The following is a 20,948-nucleotide window of genomic DNA, read 5'->3' as shown; positions in this document are numbered from 1 at the left end:
TGTGCAAGGAAGGCAGCTGCTTCCACACCTGCGTAGGATATCGCACCCATTCAACACACGGCGAATGAGAACGACTCAAATTTGAGTTTAGTTCACTCATAATCGCCAAAAGTGCAGGAACTCAGCGATGAGTTAATTTGCCTCATGTTTTCCCAGGTTTTTCCAGGATTTTCCAGGGAAAAATTCCCGAATTTGAGAAAATTAAAGATTGGATTCACTCAGTCTATTGGTACTACTCCGAGACTGAATAAAATTTTCGTCAATTTCCTCATTTTCCGGCAGATTTTTTAGGTTTTCCACAGGAAACCATGAGACAAATTTTACTCATCGCTGAGTTCCTGCACTTTTGGCGATTATGAGTGAACTAAACTCAAATTTGAGTCGTTCTCATTCGCCGTGCACACATGGGCCGGGACCAACGGCTTTACTTCCCTTCCGAAGGAAGACGTGACCAGAGATTTTTATGCCTCAGAAAAATCCCACCGACCTCGGCTGGGATTGAACCCAGACCCATTGGGGTGTTAGAAAGCAGTCACGCTTACCACTACACCACCGGCGCCGGCCAAGTAGACTCTCTCTCTGTCGATTTTTGCGATTCCAGTCAGTGATACAAAAGACTCTATCATCGAACCACAAGTTTCCTTTTTTGACATGTTCTTATGCTTCAGTATCGCTTCCGAAAAAAATATACGCTCTAAGAAAAATTGAATTTTGGTGATGGTGGCGTCATAAAAGATAAAAAAAAAATCAATTCAATCGAACAGAAATAATGTGGGCCTCCCTTATCTAATGTGTGCCTGATTATATTACAACAATGCGCAGTGGTCCAGAATGCAGATTTAGGTGGAATGATATGTTTTGAGCCTGAAATTGAAACTGTAGACTAAACGTCTCTTCTACAAAGTTGTTCCTTATAGTTAGGCCCGCATTTTTATGACAATGAATTCTAGGGTGGTTCTTATTATCATTAAAATCGAAAATCTAACTTTTTTGTTTGAATAAATGAAGGTATAAATTCTTCGACAAAGTTATAGCTGAGCTAATTTCAAGCAACAACAACTTTTTTGTATCTCTTAAATTGGCCGATTTAGAGCTATTTTCTTGAATTGAGTTAGGGTGGCGCTAAAAAAACATTTATTTTGCTCTAGTTTTCTTATTTCAAATTTCTCAGCAAAGGTGTCTAAAAATGACTTTTAGATCTTTAGAAGGCGCAAATTGTTGCTGCAGAAAGCTTGTGAATATCTTTCGCCTATCAAGAGTTATTGATGTTTTTATACTAAAAATATGCACTTTTTAAATGTTAATATCTCTGGTTGGGGCAAACAAAAATTAAGTTTTTTTACGGCATTTGAAAGGACGTATGTTGTTCTCAATAATATGAAAAAATGGAGGTATGTTATTTTTTAAACTTGTATAAAATCAATTTGAAATTATTCATATTTTTTACTAAATTTTGGTATATTTTTTTAATAGAAGAGATACAGACAACAAATTGCGCTATAACACATTTGCCTTAAAGAGTTTTAAAAGTCTGAAGAAGATGACTTTCATGAGAAATTTCAAATAAAAAAGTTATTGACAAAAGATGGATTTCATAGGACCACCCTAGTGACAAATTTAAATAAAATGTGCTAGTACATTTGTTTCAATATTTGGACATTTAGTGTCTTAGAAGAAATTTTTGTTCTTAAAAGTTCCCTTCTTTTGGTGTTTGCAAACGTCAGGGTGGTCCTCAAATTAGGAAATTTTTAAAACTAACTTTTTTGTTTTACAAAATAAAAACAAGTGTTGTTTCAAAAAGTTGTAGTTGAAATGATTGCAAGCAACTTTGTCGAAGAAAAAAAATTTCTATCTCTTAACGTTCACATTTTAGAGTAATTTTTCGGAGTTGACTTAGGGTGTTCCTGGAAAAAATAGTTTTTTAGCACTAACTTTTGACGTAGGACTACGTCTGTGATTTCTATATGGGGGTACACTTTGTGAAAACCGAAAATGGGACATGTAACAAAATTATGAAAGATTTTGAACGTTTATAACTCAGCTACCCCTCGACCAATTTCAATAATTTTATCACCAATCGACCAGAAATATTCCTACGGATCTGTTAAATTTAAGACTGCATCATTTAAAAAAAATGTCACTATTGAAAAATGCACGAATGTGCAACTGTTGCTATGATAATTAAAATTATCACTGATTGCCAGCGAAAGCGATTTCCCTAACACAGATTTCAAAGTTGAATTCCATCCGGTCTCACCAAATGGTGTTTATTCAATCACCGCGTGGTGAGTGGTGGTGTTCTCCGGTACACAACGAAAGGCTTCCCGCAAGCAGCTAGCGATCAAGGCTGACCTCAATAGATGATCGGATTCAGTTACTATTATCGTGTACGGTCGTTGGCATCAGCAGCAGCAGCAGCAGCAGCAGCAGCAGCAGCAGCAGCAGCAGCAGCAGCAGCAGCAGTGCTTTCGGCACGTGGCGTTGAACATTGTTCTCCAGTACACAACGAAAAGCTTCCTGGAAACAGCGAGCTGCAGCCCACATGAGCATCCATACAAGGAGGAAGAAGCCGCACCGCTATTGATCGAAATCAGTAGCTCTTCGTGAGTTGCTGTGGGCCATCTATGTCAAGCGCGTCATAGTAAATAGTATAAACAGAGAGAACCCCGCTCAAATTCCTATTCCTACACAAAACACAAGCTCCTGCTTCAGTTAACAAATAAGATTTGCTATATAAGACCACGAAGTCCTACGTCGCCATTGCGTACAACCTCATAGGGCTGTCCCTTGTAGTTTTTTTATTTGAAATTTCTCATGAAAGTCATCTTGTGGAGACTTTTAAAACTCTTTAAGACGAATGTTTTATAGCGAATTTTGTTGCCTGTATCTCTTCTAATAAAAAAGATGTACCGAAATATAATAAAAAAAAGTTAATAAATTCGAATTGATTTTATACGATTTAAAAAAATAACAAACCTCCATTTTTTCATATGATTCAGAATAACATACGCCCTTTCAAATGCCGTATGAAAACTTTTTTTTTTTTGTTTGCCCCAACTAGAGATATTAACATTTGAAAAAAATTTATTTTTAGTACAAAAACGTCAATAACTCTTGACCGGCGAAAGATATTGACAAGCTTTCTGCAGCAAAAATGTGCGCCTTTTTAAGATCTAAAGGTAATTTAAAAACATCTTTGCTGAGAAATTTGAAATAAGAAAACTAGAGAAAAATAACTGTTTTTTTTTTTAGCGACACCCTAACTCAATTAAAGAAAATGGCTCTTAATCGGCCAATTTAAGAGATACAAAAAAGTTGTTTTCAACAAAGTTGCTTGAAATTAGCTCAGCTATAACTTTGTCGAAAAATTTATACCTACATTTATTCAAACAAAAAAGTTAGATTTTCGATTTTAATGATAATAAGAACCACCCTAGAATTGAATGTCATAAAAATGAGGCTCTAACTATAAGGAACAACTTTGTAGAAGAGACTTTTAGTCTAAAGTTTCAATTTCGGGCTCAAAACATATCATTCCACCTAAATCTGCATTCTGGACCTTCCATTAAATTTTGCACAGTGGTCTCATCTCAGTTAGATTTAAACTGCAGCTCGTTTTCCATGGATTTCTAAGTTTTTTTGAGATTCCGTTTGACCAAGGCCCAATATCGTTCGATAGGGTGGAGTTATGGGCTGTTGGAAGGGTTGTGGTCTTTGGGTAACCACGTTGTTCGCATCGTACCACTCGATTGCCTTTTTCTCATAGTGGCAGCACAGGTCTATTATGTTGCTTAAGGAATGGTAGCAGTCGCTTTTCCAGGCACTCCTGGACGTAGATCTCTTGATTTATGGTTCCCGTAGTAATGAAAATGCCGCTTTTTGGACCACACGTGCATATGGCCTGCCAGACAAGATATTTTTTCTGGAACCTCGATAGTTTGATGGTTTTGAAAATTTCAGCCACCTTCCCTTTTCCTGAGACGGTATAAAACTCCTGTCCCGGAAGCTGCTTGAAATCCACCTTCGCATAAGTTTCGTCGTCCATGACGACACAGTCGAACTTTGTGAGCAGAGTCGTATACAGCTTTCGGGACCGCTGCTTTGCCGACGTGTTTTGTTTGTAATCTCGGTTCGCCACCTTCGCCTTCTTAAACGTCGACAACCCGGCTCGTTTCTTGGCCCGCTGCACAGTAGTATGGGAGACATTGAGCTTGCCAGCGATGTCCCGGATGGAGAGGTTAGGATTCCGCTTATATTTCACCGCCACCTTCTTCGTCGTCGCTGCCACGTCCGGATTACGATTGCCGCTGCTTCCAGGCTTCCTGGCGGTCGACAGACGCTTCCCGAACACTTTTAAAACGTTTGTCACGGTCGATTTGGCCACATCCAGCAATTTTCCCAACTTGGCGTGTGAGAACGTTGGATTCTCTTGCTGCGCGAGCTAAATTTTGACACGCTGCTCCTCTTGCTTGGACGTCATTTTGAAAACTGGAGAGCAAACGGTGCAAACTAATCATAGCAACCATTGTACATATATACACTCAACTTCCAAATGCAGCATTTCAGGTTTTTTTTTAATGCATTTTAACAGAAATAATTAAAAGTTGACCAATTTTTGCGCCCTTTAAACTTTAATCGTAGAATTAAGAGGGATGGAAAAAAATGGAATTTGGAATAAATTCAGGGAACTATGTAGAAGTTAAGCATATTTTGAAAAACTTAAAGGAGTTTTGTTGAGAGAACATTGCATAGGTTACAGGATATTTTTTCAGACATCCTTCCTAAACATCAGGTGATATTCAAAAGATCTCCAGATAGACGAAGATATGAGTAAATTTATGTGGATATTCTTTCAACACCGCAGGTTGATCAGAAAACATTCAAAAGTAGTCCAGCTAATAGAAACTGATGGAATCTTGAATGAAGACACGTTTGTACATTTTCTATAGGGAAGAAGAAGAATTAACTCTAGAATATAAGTGAGGAGGACGAGGGGATACAGTGAGCTTTTGTAATTATTCGACCTTTTCTCCATTCGACTTTTATTCCCTCTTTGTATCATTTGACGTCTTTTCTTCCTCTGACTTTTTGATCCTCTTAGTATCATTCGGCATTTTGTATCGTTTTGAACTATTCGACCATGTGTCCCTTTTTGAACCAATTCAACCGTTTATACATGCAATATTTTTTCCTCCTTCGCACTATTCGTCCTATTGATCCACTTATCATAATTTTATCTTTTGTCCATTCTACCTTTTGTACCATCGTCCTTTTAATGTCTTGTCATTCGAAGTTAAGTCTTTCGAACATTTAAAGAATAATTTTTAATTTTTATTTACTACCAACTTGAAGCTTCCAATGCTTCGAATATATAATCATATTTATCTATTTCGAGAAAACTACAAACTTACAAAAAATCATGTAAATTTAGGTGCTCTGAGACAGACATATACGATCGTCAATTTTACATAAAATTGAGTCATAGCAGACGCGAAATTCAACTCAATCAAACGTACTTTTCATCGAGTAACGAACTTTTCAGTCTCGAAGCACTTAATTTTACATGAAATATTTGTTTACGTCTGATTCCGTCACGTGTAAAATAAGTTATTTCTAAGTGTGTACAAATCACAGTCTAGCACTTCATAAATACTTCACTTAGTTCTTAAAACATTCTCCAAATCTAAATTGTATGGACTAAATATTAAAGTGTTCAGAAAAATCACTACACCTGGAAGCTTTCCAGAAATTCCGAGAATTCTCAAAAATGTCAAAGCCAAGTTTTTCTCAAAGTTTGAGTAACCGAAATGGTAAAAATTTGGCCAAACGTCCGTATGCCAAACGCCCTGGCCCCTCATGTCGCATGTGTATTGTTCTCAAATCTTAAAGTCCTGTGCAGTCGGATTCAGGTGAAGGTTCATGCGACTTTCCAGTGGCATCTGGCAGGTTTCCTTGCGAGATGATCTTTTCTAGACTATATCGCTACGCTCCATATTATCCTGGACCAGTTCAACGAATTAAATGAATTCCTGTTTTTATTAAGTTTTTTTAATACTCAATCCCGTGAATCTAGCTGCACTTTGGGTGGGTCGAGTTTTTAAGGTGGATCATGACCAACCACTCCCCACTGCTCTTTTGATCTGTATTGAGATCCCCAACAACTGTGTCCAAATTTTAACGAATTTGGTTATAATCTGGTTTCACAGGAAAATTTAAAATGTTGTATAGGGAACGGAATGACAATACAACATTCCAAATTCTCTCTCATTTTCATATTTTTCATGCAAAAAATGCTTCGTTTCGACATGCGCAATGAGGCCTCAGAATTCTTTTAAAATTGACACAGAATTTACAGAAATCATTAATTGATATGATTTCTGATATGCTTAAATCTAACTCCATGTTTAATGCTATTCAAACTGGAGTAAAATTTGCAAACAATATTGTCATGACTTTAAAATTCAGTAATGGATTTTAAAGCACTAAATATTTTAAATTGGAATGCTCGATCTCTTAAAGATAATGAAAACGAGCTATTTAACTTTTTGAGAGTTCATAACGTGCATATTGCCGTTATAACTGAAACGTTCCTTAAACCTGACCATAAGGTTAAGAAGGCGCAAATTATTTCATTTATAGCAATGATCGTCTTGATGGACCCTGTGGTGGCGTTGTTATCATTGTTCATAGACGAATCAAATATAAAATTCTTTCTTCATTTGAAACCAAAGTTTTTGAAGCTTTGGAAGTTTCTGTTGAAACAAAATTTGGACAACTTACGTTTAAAGCTGCCTATTTGCCATTCCAATGGCTGATTGTGCTTTCTAATCAAGATTAGCGCCTTGAAAATTTTGGCTACAACTTTTACACGAAAGTTTTATGTTTTTTATGCAATGTTCAAAATGAAAATATGATGATTTAAGGAACTTTTTTCCAGACTCAATCAGCTAGCATCGTTGCAAGTACACAGCAAAAACATGAAATTACTATTACATGAAAGAGGAGGCACTTCAGCCACGTCAGTGTAATTTTAATTGCCATGAAAAGAAAGATTTAGCACTCGGACCTCAAATTAATTGAAATTAAATTGGATTGAGCTCATTGATATAAATTTACTTCTCAAATCTGCATGGTTTCCGCTTGCGGCGCTATTACATTCGTATTTTATTGTGATCTAGGATATTGCGATTGCGCTGATGAAATAATATTTGTGCTGTGGCCCTTAAGGTATGATCACGCCTGGTAGATTACCTTTTCGTGGTGCGTTACTGGCATTAAGATCTACCACCGAAGCCTAGTCCAAACTAGGGTAATCAAAGGAACACATCTTAGACCATTTTATTTGGTATGCCTTGTTGATAGTGACAAGGCTCAGCTTTGTCCACTGAGGATGATCTTGAAACAAATGAAAAATTAGTTAGATATTTATTTTTCATCAAAGTGATTCCTAATCTTTTATTCGCTGTTCTCTAGTTTGAAGTGATTAAAACTAGGATTCTGATGCATGGTCATTATCGGTGTTATTTCTTGATTTTGTTGCAAAGGAATTCGGGTGCGCTTTTGAAGGGTGTTCGAACACTCCGAAGGGTATAAAGAGATTGCTATAAAGGCAACAATGACAACTGTATCAAAACTGAATACTTCATCATTGTTTCATAGTGATGTAGTAATACAACATGCACTAAGCTACAGGGTGATTCAGAATAACTGTCACCGATTTCACAAATATGCAATTCTCAATGGGTAAAATGTGTACAGGTATACCTCGATAAAACGTAACTATCACTTTTGACTTCCTTTGTCAATTTCCCGCAAATTATCATTCAAACAAGCAAAGTAACATCACCATTTATTGGTAATATTAATTGAGATTTGAGATATTGACGATAGAAGTCAAAAGTGACAGTTACGTTATATCGAGGTATACATGTATATGCATTTTTGTTTTAAAGTGTGTACGAATATCAGCTGTGCTTTAGAAAGTGTTTCGCAGTTGGGTGTGGTGAAATTCGTGCATTCCCGGTTGATTTTCAGTGGAAATTCCGTATCACAAAATTTCCCACCGATTCCTTTTTTTTTGCTGTTTGGCGATGATGGGTGTGCTTTCGCGAGAGTTTATTGGATCCGTTTCTTTGAAGGGCTGTGTGTTTTTTTTTGTAACCAGCGGTTGTAACTGTGCCTGCGAATTGCATTGCCTCCTGGGAGGCCGGTTTACCGTGTTCGGATGTCACGCTTTCATCGTGTAGTTCTATCGAGAGTCTTTCAAAGACGATAGTTTTTGTTTACCTGCAGAAGGATATAAATCGTCCTCTAATCTATGGGAGCTCTTCGAAATCGCCGTGAAGTCATGGATTCCTTTGCAACATATCGGGTGAGATCTTTCCTTTATTATTCTCTTAACATTCATTCCATTATTAAATGACACATTATATGCTGGGTATGGGACGGTCCAACCAGGGCACCCGATTGAAGCGATTTGGATGGGGAGAGTGGAATTTCCAACTTCCTGTCGTTAACAGATCGTGAATTGAAGGCGAGCTCTTCTTCCCCACTCATTGGGACAATGAGTGCGATGGCTTGTACATTACCGGGTTGTAGGATTTTATTGTTGGAAGGAGATTCTCTTTGATCCCGCGGACTAAGCGTAAGTGTCTCTGCTTACAGGTTCACCCTCCGTTTTTGGCCCTTCATACAATGGTAAATTGAATACAATCAGGTGCTGTAATTGATCAAGTCGTACGAAGTGGACAGTCCACTGTCTAATGGTTGTGCCTGCAACAATGAGTGGTTTCCTTTATATACATACATAAAGTGTATACGAATATCAGCTTGTATTGATGGTGTGATTTGAAATTTTATTCGTTTTCGATTTCAAGCAGCCTTGGACGTAAAAATGGTGCATGTAATAAATCTGTCTTATCTTTTAGCAGCTGAAATCTCTTCGAAAGAATGAAAAAATTATTTTTCGCATCATTATAGAAGTAAAACGGAATCATGCGTGGAACATCCGTCCAATATCAGAGCTTAGATGCATCGCCAGAACTCCAAAAATGCTGGAACTAAAATGTGCGTTCCAGCTGTGGTTCATTTTAATGACAAATTTGGCTGGTAATTAAAGGTAAAGGGAGAGAGATTTTAATTGAAGTATGATAAGTTAGAGTTTAGATATAAAGTATGTCTGGAATATACTGATATCAAAAAATTATGCAAGCTTTCAATCGTTATGACCATTTTTAAAAATGACAGTTATACCGAGTAATCCTATAAGGACACGCTGCGTATGAAAAAAAATATCAAATAACTAACCAAAAAATATAATTGACCACTTTAAAAGGCTCTTGGGAATATGAGAAATATATAAATTTCAAATTAATTGGGATGAAATAGTGTTAATTTAGGATAAATGATTCAATGACAATACCTTTGTCATGTAACAGGCAAAGGTATTGTCATTGTATCATTCATGCGCCAGAACATTGTTTGGCTTAAATAAAGCGCTCAAGGACTTTGATTACCACCCCTGATGGTAATAGGTAAAAGTAACGCCAAGGTCGCTTACACGGAAATTTAACTTTTTTTTCCAATTGGGAACACCAAATATTTTTTAGTAAGTGATAAATTTAAGCAAGTAATTGAAGCAATAACAAAGGCCCAATTCTATCCACGGGCTGAAAAAATAATTTATAAGTTTATCGAAGAAAAAAACCACGCCCTGATAAAACCTGTGAAAAATTCGAACGCCTGCAAAAAATATATTTTGTGATTTAAAAAAAATATCTTAGTGATTTGCATAATTTTATAGTGTTCCATCATAACAAATTGTCGAGAATGAAACCCCTTCCCTAGTAGTATGCTTGTAGCAAATCGGTTGTAGAAACGAATTTTCGTCATAAAAAAGCAGCTGCAACTTTTCGTGTCCGAAGTGTGCTACTCGGGTAAAATGGTAGGTATATGAACGGTATTTTGAAAATAGCTTCTTCGGTATTTTCTAAATGACATCTGCAACATATTGGAAAATTGGTATATTTGAAGTAATGAGTTCATACAGATTAACAAGGATTCATTAATTTGTCCCCATATCCCTCATATTTATAGACAACATTGATAAGAATCACAAGAATAATATTTACTTCTGCAGCTACCAATATTCTACAGATGGAAAATTTCCCTACAAGCAACATTGATGTAAACAAATCGTTTCTATTTGCCACTTGAGCACGTATCAAAACAAACTATCTCAGGTCCCTAGTTGATAGCCCTTCAATCCACTTTCGGTTACAGCTCGCGCGTGCCCCAATACGAGACGGATGAACGAACGGACCAACGTCAGCATCGAAAGATGTGACAAATTTCGAAACTCACCGAGCTCCCGTCAATGTCTTGGCCTTTCGGCGTTCGTTCTATTGATAGCCAACGCAGTCCGATGGTTAATGTTTTACCACGTGTCGTCCTCCTTGTTTTAAATATGTTTGGACAGCTGTTTTGTTCAGGTTCGGCCAGATTGTGGGAGAAATACAATAGGCTCCAACAGATAAACGATTCGTAAAACGATGATAGTTTATGATTAGGCTATTTTTGGACACCGCATAGTAGTTTTGTTTAGTTTGGGTTTTGAAGGTGATGAGTTATTTGAATTAATATTATCGATTGAAAAAAAAAAGTTTGTTAATTTTCCACATGAAATTTAATCCTAGCTATTCAGAAAAAAAGCTAAAGTTGGCGTAAACAAAGAATTTGTTTGCAGGCTTGTAAACAACATTGCTGATTTATGCGATATTGCACAAAAATTTACATGAAATATCGTGTTCGCTAGATATCGTAAAAATCTACATAAATGTTTCAAACGGTGTAAGAAAAAAAAAATCAAACTCAACAACTATTTAATCCTAATTACATGCATATACCAAAATATGCGTAATGAGAGTAATTCAAAGCTTCTTCAAAATAATTTTCAAAATTGTAGAAAACAAAACAATATGATAAACAGGCTTTATGATTGACACCTTCAAATTCAATTACCTGTTATCAATAAACAGTGTTACACTAATTAATGCTTAGCTTCATTTCTACAAATCACTACAGGTACCGCCAATCTATCTTCTCTTAATTCACACACAAACGCTCACAAGGTCCACCCCTAACACACAATATCAATTTTATCCTCAGCTGCTTCAACCCATCAGGAGCCAGCACACGTGCTAAACATGCACTTGAACTTCGGCTTGCATCTTCTTGTTTCACACCACTATCTTTCTCTTCAACTGTCGCGACGACACCAAACACCTGTTAGCCCACCCGCCGAACTTCCCGACAGACAAAGGCCAATTCTTCCGGCCGCATCCGACCGAAAACAATCACCCGCTAATTTGTGGAGCACCAGACACGCGCGCGTCCCGACGCTTTTGAAAAACTTTTTCAACAACCGTTGCCGCCGTCGTCGTAATTCGACCCTTGATAGAACAAACGATACGATGCGAAACCATTGACGGGCGAGGAAAAACTGAACGGAGTCGTGCGTCTGTGCTTTCCACAAACATTCTGCATCACATCGTGGAGACGGCGACGGCGACGGCGACGTCGCGTTGTAACGTCTGAAAGTGTAGCGTCGTCCACGCACTGCTGACTGGCCTGTTGCACCACCCAACATCAGATGAGTGGACAAAGCAACAACGTGTTGCTTTTACTGGTGGCTGAATGGAACGATCGTGGTGTGGCATGCGCGCTACCAGTCGGTTGGCCAGTACAAATGAAACGCGCAACGTTGCATGGCTTCAAATTTTGTGTTGCACGTATCCATCGGACGAAGAACAAAAAAGCTACAGCGCCGGGATGCTGTAGCCTTTTCTACTGTTACTTGATTCAATGTTTATATCGCGCTCTAATCGTTTGTGTGATAAGAGATTTAGCGTGCCCCGGCGGTGATGGTGCGAGAACGAAACGAGTCTGATTCTGCACAAGGAAAGCGCATATTCGTTCGTTCAGAGCCAGGCTGTCAGGCAGCTTGGTGTGGGAGCTAAAAATAGTTGCGTTATAAAACGCGTGTAACTGGTACAAATTGAATCAACCGGAGCCAGACTGGCAGACAGGTGCGTGTTTCCTTGGTAGCTATGGTACAAACTGTCGCCTTAAGTGCTATTTGGATATAGGATATCAAAATAAGTCGCTTTTAACTGCTCTGGATAACGATTTTCCCAATGGAATGTTTGGTTTTCGAACAATCAGGAATATGTGGCCTTTTTTGTTGGCTATAAGATTCAACTGGAAGTTTATGGCTTGTGGGTGGCTATATAATCGTTAAGTAATAAATTTTGCAGAAAATAACGTGTGTTGCCACGAAAAAGCACTTGGGATTAGTGATTTTCCTCACACATTCAAATTTGTAAAACAACCTTCGCATTATACACCTGGCCACGTCCTTACAATCGCATGGGATAGGATGGGAAATTACCCCAATATAAACTTAAGAAGGTGCAGGGAACCCATACTACCTTCATAGATATCACGGAAGGGGTAATATTAGTATTATAATTATTAGTATTAATAGGAAATGGTGTATGATTAGGAAACTATTCAGCAATATGGAGTATTTTTGGGTCAAAATCTTGCACGACCATCTCCGATTTAGATCGATTGTTCAACATGTCTTCGGTATGGGAGATAATGATCTTTACACAGGTCAAGAAACCATTTCAACTCAAGACTATTTTTCAAAAGGGCTTATTTGTTTACACATATGTATTTTTCACAAAATCGTAGCTTGAAAACCGATGACTGCAACGAAATTGTGTTTGAGAAAAAGTTGTAGAGCATCACTACAGCTTTGCAGAAAAAATATATACTGAAAACTATTTGTTATTTATCACAGAAAATCATTAATTGGAACTGCAATAGCTTATCACTTCGAAATTTAAAAAAAAAAACTGAAAAGGCATCATAAGAATATAATATAAATATAACACTTCCTGGAAGAAAAACTTTTCACGTTTTTTTTTCAATTTAATGTCTTTATAAGAATTAGTACACCATAATAATAGAACATGATTATTATGGTCATTTCAAAAAAATATGCTCTTGGTAATGCACTACACTGAGGTTTGAAGTAGCGGTAGTACCGGTGCCAGTTTTACCGGTAATACCGGATGAAATGCTGGTACTGGAATGTGTTTTTTTTTTCAATCTTTATTTGAGAGATTTTTAGCCAAAGGTTAGTTCATCTTTGGTACTGGCATGTAAAAATTCCGATATTTTCGGTTATGGTCGTTTGAAAAATGCTAAAGTTAACTTCAATTTTGAATGTTAATTATGTTTTAAAGTATTTTTTGTAGCACTGTCAACGAATTGATATATTTTTTTTTAACTTCACATAATAGAAGTGAAAGTGCCAACAAGTAAAATAGTAAACGAAGTGCTCGATATTAACTGCCGATCTTAAAAACTACAAGCTGCAGGCAAAAGCATTATATCCTCTTTATTTGTACTCAAGTCTGTCATACTTGGTAACTCCATGAGTAATCCGCTCCGTAAATTGATTTAATTTATTTTAAACTATTTTGCTTATAACAGCTCTCCTAGTGAACGCGCGCGTCCCGACGATTTCGGAAGCTTTGGACGTCTATTTTTTAACAACAACAATAACAATAACAGAGTATTTTTTCAGTTCATAAAACGTTCTTGTTTTCGAAACAGTCACCATACAAGAGTAGCGTAGAAAAAAAAATCATGCACAGTTACCATTGGCGTAGCTAATGGGGGTGCCAGGGGGGGCAGGCCCCCTCCAGAATTATCTAGGCCTCCTCCAGATATATTGTCTAGCTACACCAATGACAGTCACCTGGAAAATCCATCGTGATCCGCGTCCTGCTGGCTAAAGAGTTGAATTTTCCTAGAAACACCGTATGGCACGTGCTGAAAACGTACAGGAAAAGCTTGACGACGAGTCGGAAGCCTCAAAGTAAATGCCGGAGTGGAACTGTCAACCGTCAGCTCCACGGAAAGGCTGTGAGGTCCATCAGAAGCAACCTAGATATGCCAGATCGTGATTTGAGTAAAAAGTATGATGCCGCCCGTAGTACAGTGCAGCGAATTCGCTACCCCGAAGGCTTTTAGACATACCGCGCCAGTAGGCGATCACTCAAGCACTGTAGCTAGAACCCGTGCTTAAAAGCTGTATGACAACCTGCTGACCAAGTCCGCATGGTGCATACTTATGGATGTAAAGCCGACAGCCGGACAGCTTCTAAAGGGTGATACGGTCAAAATTTGGTCAAGGGAAAACGCGTGTAAATCGGTGAAATCGTTTATTTAAAAAATCAAATTAAATTTCTTTTTCAAGTTCAATTAGTATAAAATTCAGGAAAAATATTCAGTTAGGCTTCCGCTTTTCCAAATCCGAATTGCCGGGCCTTACGCTTGACCCCTGCCATCAGATTTTGTACAGCCACCTTGTCCACCTTCTTCGCCGCAGAAAGCCAGTTTGCCTTGAACTGCTGCTCGCCCTTAGCAGTTTTTTTGGTCTTCTTTAGGTTCCGCTTGACAATAGCCCAGTATTTCTCAATTAGGCGGAGCTCTGGCGTGTTGGGAGGGTTCTTGTCCTTGGGAACCACCTGCACGTTGTTGGCGGCGTACCACTCCATGGCCTTTTTACCGTAATGGCAAGATGCCAAATCCGGCCAAAACAGTACGGAACAACCGTGTTTCTTCAGGAAAGGCAGCAGACGTTTATTCAAACACTCTTTCACGTAAATTTCATGGTTGACAGTCCCGGAAGCTATGAAAATGCTGCTTTTCAAGCCACAGGTACAGATGGCTTGCCAAACCAGATATTTCTTTGCGAACTTTGACAGTTTCATGTGCTTGAAAACATCTGCTACCTTTCTTCTTCCTTTTGCCGTATAAAACTCCTGTCCCGGAAGCTGCTTGTAGTCGGCTTTGACGTAGGTTTCGTCGTCCATTACCACGCAGTCAAACTTCGTCAGCATCGTCGTGTACAGCCTCCGGGATCGCGCTTTGGCCGTCGTATTTTGTTTATCATCGCGATTTGGAGTCACTACCTTCTTGTAAGTCGATAGTCCGGCTCGTTTTTTGGCTCGATGCACGGTTGTAGACGATACACCCAGCTTATTTGCGGCATCTCGGAGAGAGAGGTTAGGGTTTCGCTTGAAACTACCGGCAACTCTCTTTGTCGTCTCAGCGGCTTCCGGTTTTCGATTTTCCCCCGATCCAGACTTCCTGGCTGTCGACAAACGTTCCCCAAACACTTTAATTACATTTGTAACGGTTGATTTGGCAACTTTTAGCGATTTTGCCATCTTTGCGTGCGAGTAGCTCGGATTTTCGCGATGCGCGAGCAAAATTTTGATACGCTGCTCTTCTTGCTTGGACGGCATTTTGACAACTGAAGAGTGAATTCCAAAATTAAAATAGGAGCAACATTCTACACACACACACCTTCAAAATGAGGGGTGTTCAGGTTTTTTAAATGCAAAATTGAAAGAAATACGTCAAGTTGATATTGACCAAATTTTGACCGTATCACCCTTTAGGACCAAAATTTTACAAAGCGAAGGCTCACGAATATATGATCTGGTAGGGAATTTATAGCAGCGGCCAGAAGACAAAGGTTTTCTTCACTAAGAAAATGAAGAACTCGGAGGTTTACAAAACCGAATGTCTCCAGAAGAGAATTCTACCCTTCATCCAGTTGGTGACATTTTGGCCGGATTTTGCGAGTTGTCTCCACAGCCAGGAAGTACAACAATGGTACAATGACAACGGAGTCCAGTTTGTTCCGAAAACTCTCAATCCGCCCAATTGTCACCAGCTCAGGCCCATTGAAAGTAATTGGTGCTGTCATCAAAACGGCAGCTCAGATGAAAAATTAGTGGGATAGAATCGCAACAAAAATAGAACCGTTGTGCACCGCTTGATGGGTCGCATTAAGGGAAAAGTTCCAAAACTCCTTCGAAACCGCGACGAATAATTCGTATCGTATTTTTTTCGTAAAATACAAGGAATATTATTTGAGTGAAAACCGTTTTCAAATCCATAAATTCAAATCCGAAAAAGACCCAAATGACGTTGTTCCATTACTAAGTGAACCATTCTTTATGATTTCATTTAAATTTGAAGGCCGTTCGACTAATTAATAACAGATAAAAAGTTAAAAGTTATGTCCAAAGCACGAATACACGGAATACAATATTATATTAATATTAAAATTAATGATTTAGAAACTTAACTCAGAAATGAACAATTCAATATTATTATTTTTTTCAAATTGGGCGATTATTGAATAAATCCTTAAATTAAGATTCAACTTTGGAAATAAGAAAATCAGTGCCTTTATTATAGATAATTAAGTTCCAGACATGTCCAATCAAATATCGGAAACATACTAATGTTAGTCATGGAAAACCAACATTAGAAATAAAAGTGCACCTGGCATCACAAATCTTTATGTTTCAGAACTATGATAGACAAGTGGCTTTCAACTGCAACTTATTTAAGATAACTTAAATTTATTTTATCTGCTGTTTGTGCTCAATTAAAAATCTATAAAATAGCAAACGTTATAATTGAATAAACAGAATGTCATTGTAGCAAATAAAACTCCTAATAGAATGGATCAAACCCTATTGTATATAAAATAAGTAGTAAGAAAACGTTTCTTTCCTCATCCATAAAAAAATATTTTAAAATGAAAAAAGGTTCTTCAAGTATTTATATGACGCCCTTCTTAAGAAGTTACTTACTCAAAAACAAAAAAAAATAATTCTTTAAGATTCTTTTATGATGTTGGGTTTCGGTCTTACACAGCATAAAATAAATTTTAATATTACATCCAAGAGGATCAACTTCAATCATGTCGAAAATTTCATTTAATTTTTTTGGCCACAAAAATAAACAAATGCAGTGAAATCAGCGTAATGTCAGTTCATGTCGTTTAAATGATAATTTTGTCCTTTTTGGCAAGTAATACTACACCATATTTTTGACACGATTGAAGTGCATCCACTTTGATGTGATATCAAAATTAATTTTTGCTGTGTATAATAAATGATGGACAGTGTGACAAAACAGGTTTTTCGCACTTTTTGTCACATTGAACAATGTGTGTCAAAGTTGTTTTATGATACTAGTAGTTTTAGCACCCGTGTAAAAATCTGTGATGTAATGAGACATTTTGTGAATGACCCAATTCAACTTCTTCGCAACTACAATGTAAGTGCTAGCGTGGTTTTTAGCTCCGTTAAATTGTTGAAAAATCATGGCAGACAATGTTCGTGAGTGTTGCGCAATTTTCTCCGTTTTCAAACTCCCTACCCTCCCTTACCGTAGAACGCAGCAATCCACCCCATCGAAACTTGCAAAACCCGTCACCAGATGGACGAACAACTGCCTGTTGGATAGAGGGGTGGCGATAGAGATGGCCATTTTTAATGGACGATAACGGGCACGACAAACTGGGAATGAACGACGAATGGCCCTGGTCATTGGCTGACAGCCTGGAGTAGTGACCCAATCATTCACTAAACTTTCAAATTAATAATCACTGCTCGTAAGACCACCAGTTAAAACGGTTGATCATATCAAGTTAGCTAGTCCGCATCGTGCTCTTTTGCCTTACTTTTTAGCTGAAGGAAGTGTTTCTGCTACCTAAAGCTACAACAAATTTAAACAGCACTTTTCAGTGCTCAACCTGTAAAATGTCTACCTTGTTTGACTCTTATTGCTCTTCGATTCTTGTTTGGACCTTACCCGAGGTAATCCTGCTTGGAAAATTTCTCTTCGATCCTTTGGATTCTTATAGTAATCTGCTTGGAAGTCGATTTGGAGAAACTTGGTTCTGCCGCCATAGCACCTAAGCGCAAAAGAAAAAAGCAATCGTTTGGTCCCCCTTCTGATGAAATTCAACTGAGCGATCAATTTGATATGCTTACGGATTATGAGAATGATCGATCAACCAGGCAAAATTCCATTTAACATTCCCGGCTTAATGCCAAAAAGGGAAAGGTTCCCCCTATTGTTGTAACCACTTACGATTTCCATGCCCTTCGCAAGGAACTTTTGAACTTTTTTTCAATTTAAGTTTTCACTTCAAAATGGCTGTTGGGGTGAATGTCGTGTATTGACTGATACCTTGGACGGATTCAAGCGTCTTATCACGTACCTTGCTGAGAAGCAACACATTTTTTTTCTTATGAAACCAAACCTAAAAGTCTGTTCAAGGTCTGCCCAGTGGTGAATCGCTGGATCAGATCAAAGATGAATTGACTAAATTACTTGGAGTTGAGCCAGTCCAAGTAATCAAAATGAAAATGAAATCCCGTCCGGGTGATTCACGCAACGGGATTTTCAATGATTTTCGTGTAATTCACTTCAAGTCTAGTGAACTAAACAACCTTAAGGCCTTAGAAAAAGCTAGCCTTCTGCTTTTCAGTTTATCCTATTTTCAATCTGCTGCTGTCAGTTCCGAGTCTACCTGCAGAGTCACTTGGTTGGAAGAATTTGCACTCGTTTGGCAATCTGTTTGTAGATGAGAATGGCTATTTTGTTCCTGTTGTACTCGCGCGAGTGAATAAATTTTCGCATGCTTGGTTCTGCATTCATTTGTGAACTGAAACAAACTGAAATTTCGTTTTAAATAAAAACAACATATTTCGTTGATTTACGCCTCAGTATTTTTCTGCGTGTTCTCCAGTTTCAATGTATTTTATGATGCCTGGAATTTGGTTGACTTAAACTTGAAGCATTTCTTTTGAACGAGCATTTAAAAAACCTAAACTCCTCTCATTTTGTAGGTGTGTGCGTGCACTCTATTTTGATGTTGAAACAGTTCTACAGTTATCAAAATGGCGTCCAAGCAAGATGAGCAACGCATCAAAATTTTGCACGCGCTTCGTGAAAATCCTCACGGCAAGTTAGCGTAATCGTTAAAAGTGACCAATTCCTGGGCAAAAGTTTTTACGAAAACTGGAAGGGGAAAAGTGGCAGACATTTTCAAACATATGAAACTGTCGAAGTTCGCTAAGAAATATTTGTTTGGCAGGCTATCTGTACCTGTTGCTTGAAAAACGACATTTTCATTGCAACCGGGACCGTCAACCAGGACATTTTCGTGAACGAATGTCTAGAAAAATGTTTTCTGCCTTTCCTGAAGCAGAACGATTGTTCCGTGCTGTTTTAGCCATATTTGACATCCGGCCATTACGGAAAAAAGTCATTGAGTGGTTAGACGACACCAACGTTCAGGTGGTACCCAAGGACAAGAACCCTCCTAACACGTCAGAGCTCCGTCAAATCAAAAAAATATTGGGCCACCGTCAATCCGAACCTGAAGACGACCCAAAAAACTATTTGAGGTAAGAAGCAGTTGAAGGTTCAATTCACTTTGATACATTTTTGAAAAATTTCCAATGCAGTTTTTTTCGACGCATCATTTCAGATTGCGAAAAGGCCGCGTCATTTTGTGTAAGATAGCAAAAATAATAGAATGACGCGAGCTTTTTGCAATCTGAAATGATGCGTCGAAAAAAAACTGCATTTGCATTTTTCGAAAATGCATCAAAGTGAATTGAACCGGAAAACTGACGTTCTGCGGCGAACAAAGTGGACGAGGTAGCTATACAGAATCTGATGAAAGAAGTTAAACGAAAGGCCTGGCAATTAAAAAAAAATGGAATGTTTTCACTGCAGATGACTTTTAAATTCATTTATCTTTCTATACGTACTGTAAGATGTGCTTAAGAGAAACCATTTTTTAAGATATTTTTAAAAATCTAACACTGCTTTTTGACCCCAAACTCGGTCTATGGATTCAAAATTGGGCCTAATGCATTGAAACGCCAATCAAACGACATTGAATTCATTTCAGCCTATCGGATGAAGATAAAAATTGATTTGGTCGGAGCGTTTCTTTTGTTTTTGAGAAAAATGGGTGTAGTTAGATCCTTAGCTTTTGAACTAAAGTATCGTACCAAACGCAGAATTGCATTGTTAACTCTGAAACAATGGATTTATTTAATGTTTTTGGCTCAATAGGTCCAAAATAGGCGATTAGTCAAAAGTAGTGCTCTACCTTATAATGGATAAAATTAGTTTATGATTTTCATCTGTCGTCTGTCTTATATTCTACATCAAAAATAAACTCTGAAAAAAATCTACTGAAGCATTACTCGCAAGAATCATTACAAGTTTAATCGAAGTTTTAAAGAATGCTACAAGCCTAAACCATGGTCTACATAACCCGCATAGACCCACATTTCTGGATGGCTTAGACAAATTGGGCTGTCTGAGCAATTCCATCTATTGAACTGGCGAATTTCTTACAAACACCGTTCACCTGATGAGCAAATTCAATCTACATACTTTCCCATTATTGCCATTATCAAATCAAGGCCAACAGCTCAAACTGCATCATACACGTTCATTGAAACAAGCTTCCCGGTTTTCTTGTACAAACCAAATCTATATATATATAGTGTGTCATATGATAAACAAGACCATCATCTCCGGTCAGTCACACATGCGACAAGTACCCAGCCGCACTCTAGTTCACAATAGGTATATGTTATTTCGTTATCAGTTTTACCATCGTCGTCTGAGATAGACTTAATTAGAGAATTTTCTCGTTGACGCCTTCATAGCAGACGGGGTCCACCGACCACAGCCAGTCCCATTCAGTACAGTCCTCTTTTTTTTTTCCTCTGGACAACAAAGGGAATATACAAACAAGTGGTTTCCATTGCAGCTTCTGTCTATCCTTCACTTTTATATTCCATTGAATCAGTTCGCCGCAATACAATAAAATGGTGTGACATAAAGTTTGTCATGATGCTTTGGACTGGAAGTGCGGTACGATGAATTTCACATCACCATTGTTCGATACATGGAAGGTAGTGGTGTCTCTCATTGAAGGCACAGCAGTTAGCAATCTGATTACTTTCTAG

The 20,948-nt window shown here is 37.9% G+C and overlaps 1 protein-coding gene across 2 annotated transcripts in view; it reads right to left on the bottom strand.

Annotated features, from left to right (window-relative positions):
- Dh31-R (Diuretic hormone 31 Receptor) overlaps window positions 1–11,469 on the bottom strand; it is a 237,958-nt gene extending 226,489 nt beyond the window's left edge. For both annotated transcript variants that reach the window (XM_065222322.1, XM_065222329.1), the window contains exon 1: window positions 11,020–11,469. The gene's annotated coding sequence lies outside the window, so the exon portion shown is untranslated. The remainder of the gene's footprint in view (window positions 1–11,019) is intronic.
- Between the last annotated feature and the right edge of the window lie 9,479 nt (window positions 11,470–20,948).

This window comes from Ochlerotatus camptorhynchus, unplaced genomic scaffold (genome assembly GCF_037179485.1).
Source record: "Ochlerotatus camptorhynchus isolate MF236.1 unplaced genomic scaffold, CSIRO-AGI_Acam_v1.1 ptg000014l, whole genome shotgun sequence".
Lineage (NCBI taxonomy): Eukaryota > Metazoa > Arthropoda > Insecta > Diptera > Culicidae > Ochlerotatus > Ochlerotatus camptorhynchus.
This window is presented reverse-complemented; position numbering and strand designations above follow the sequence as displayed.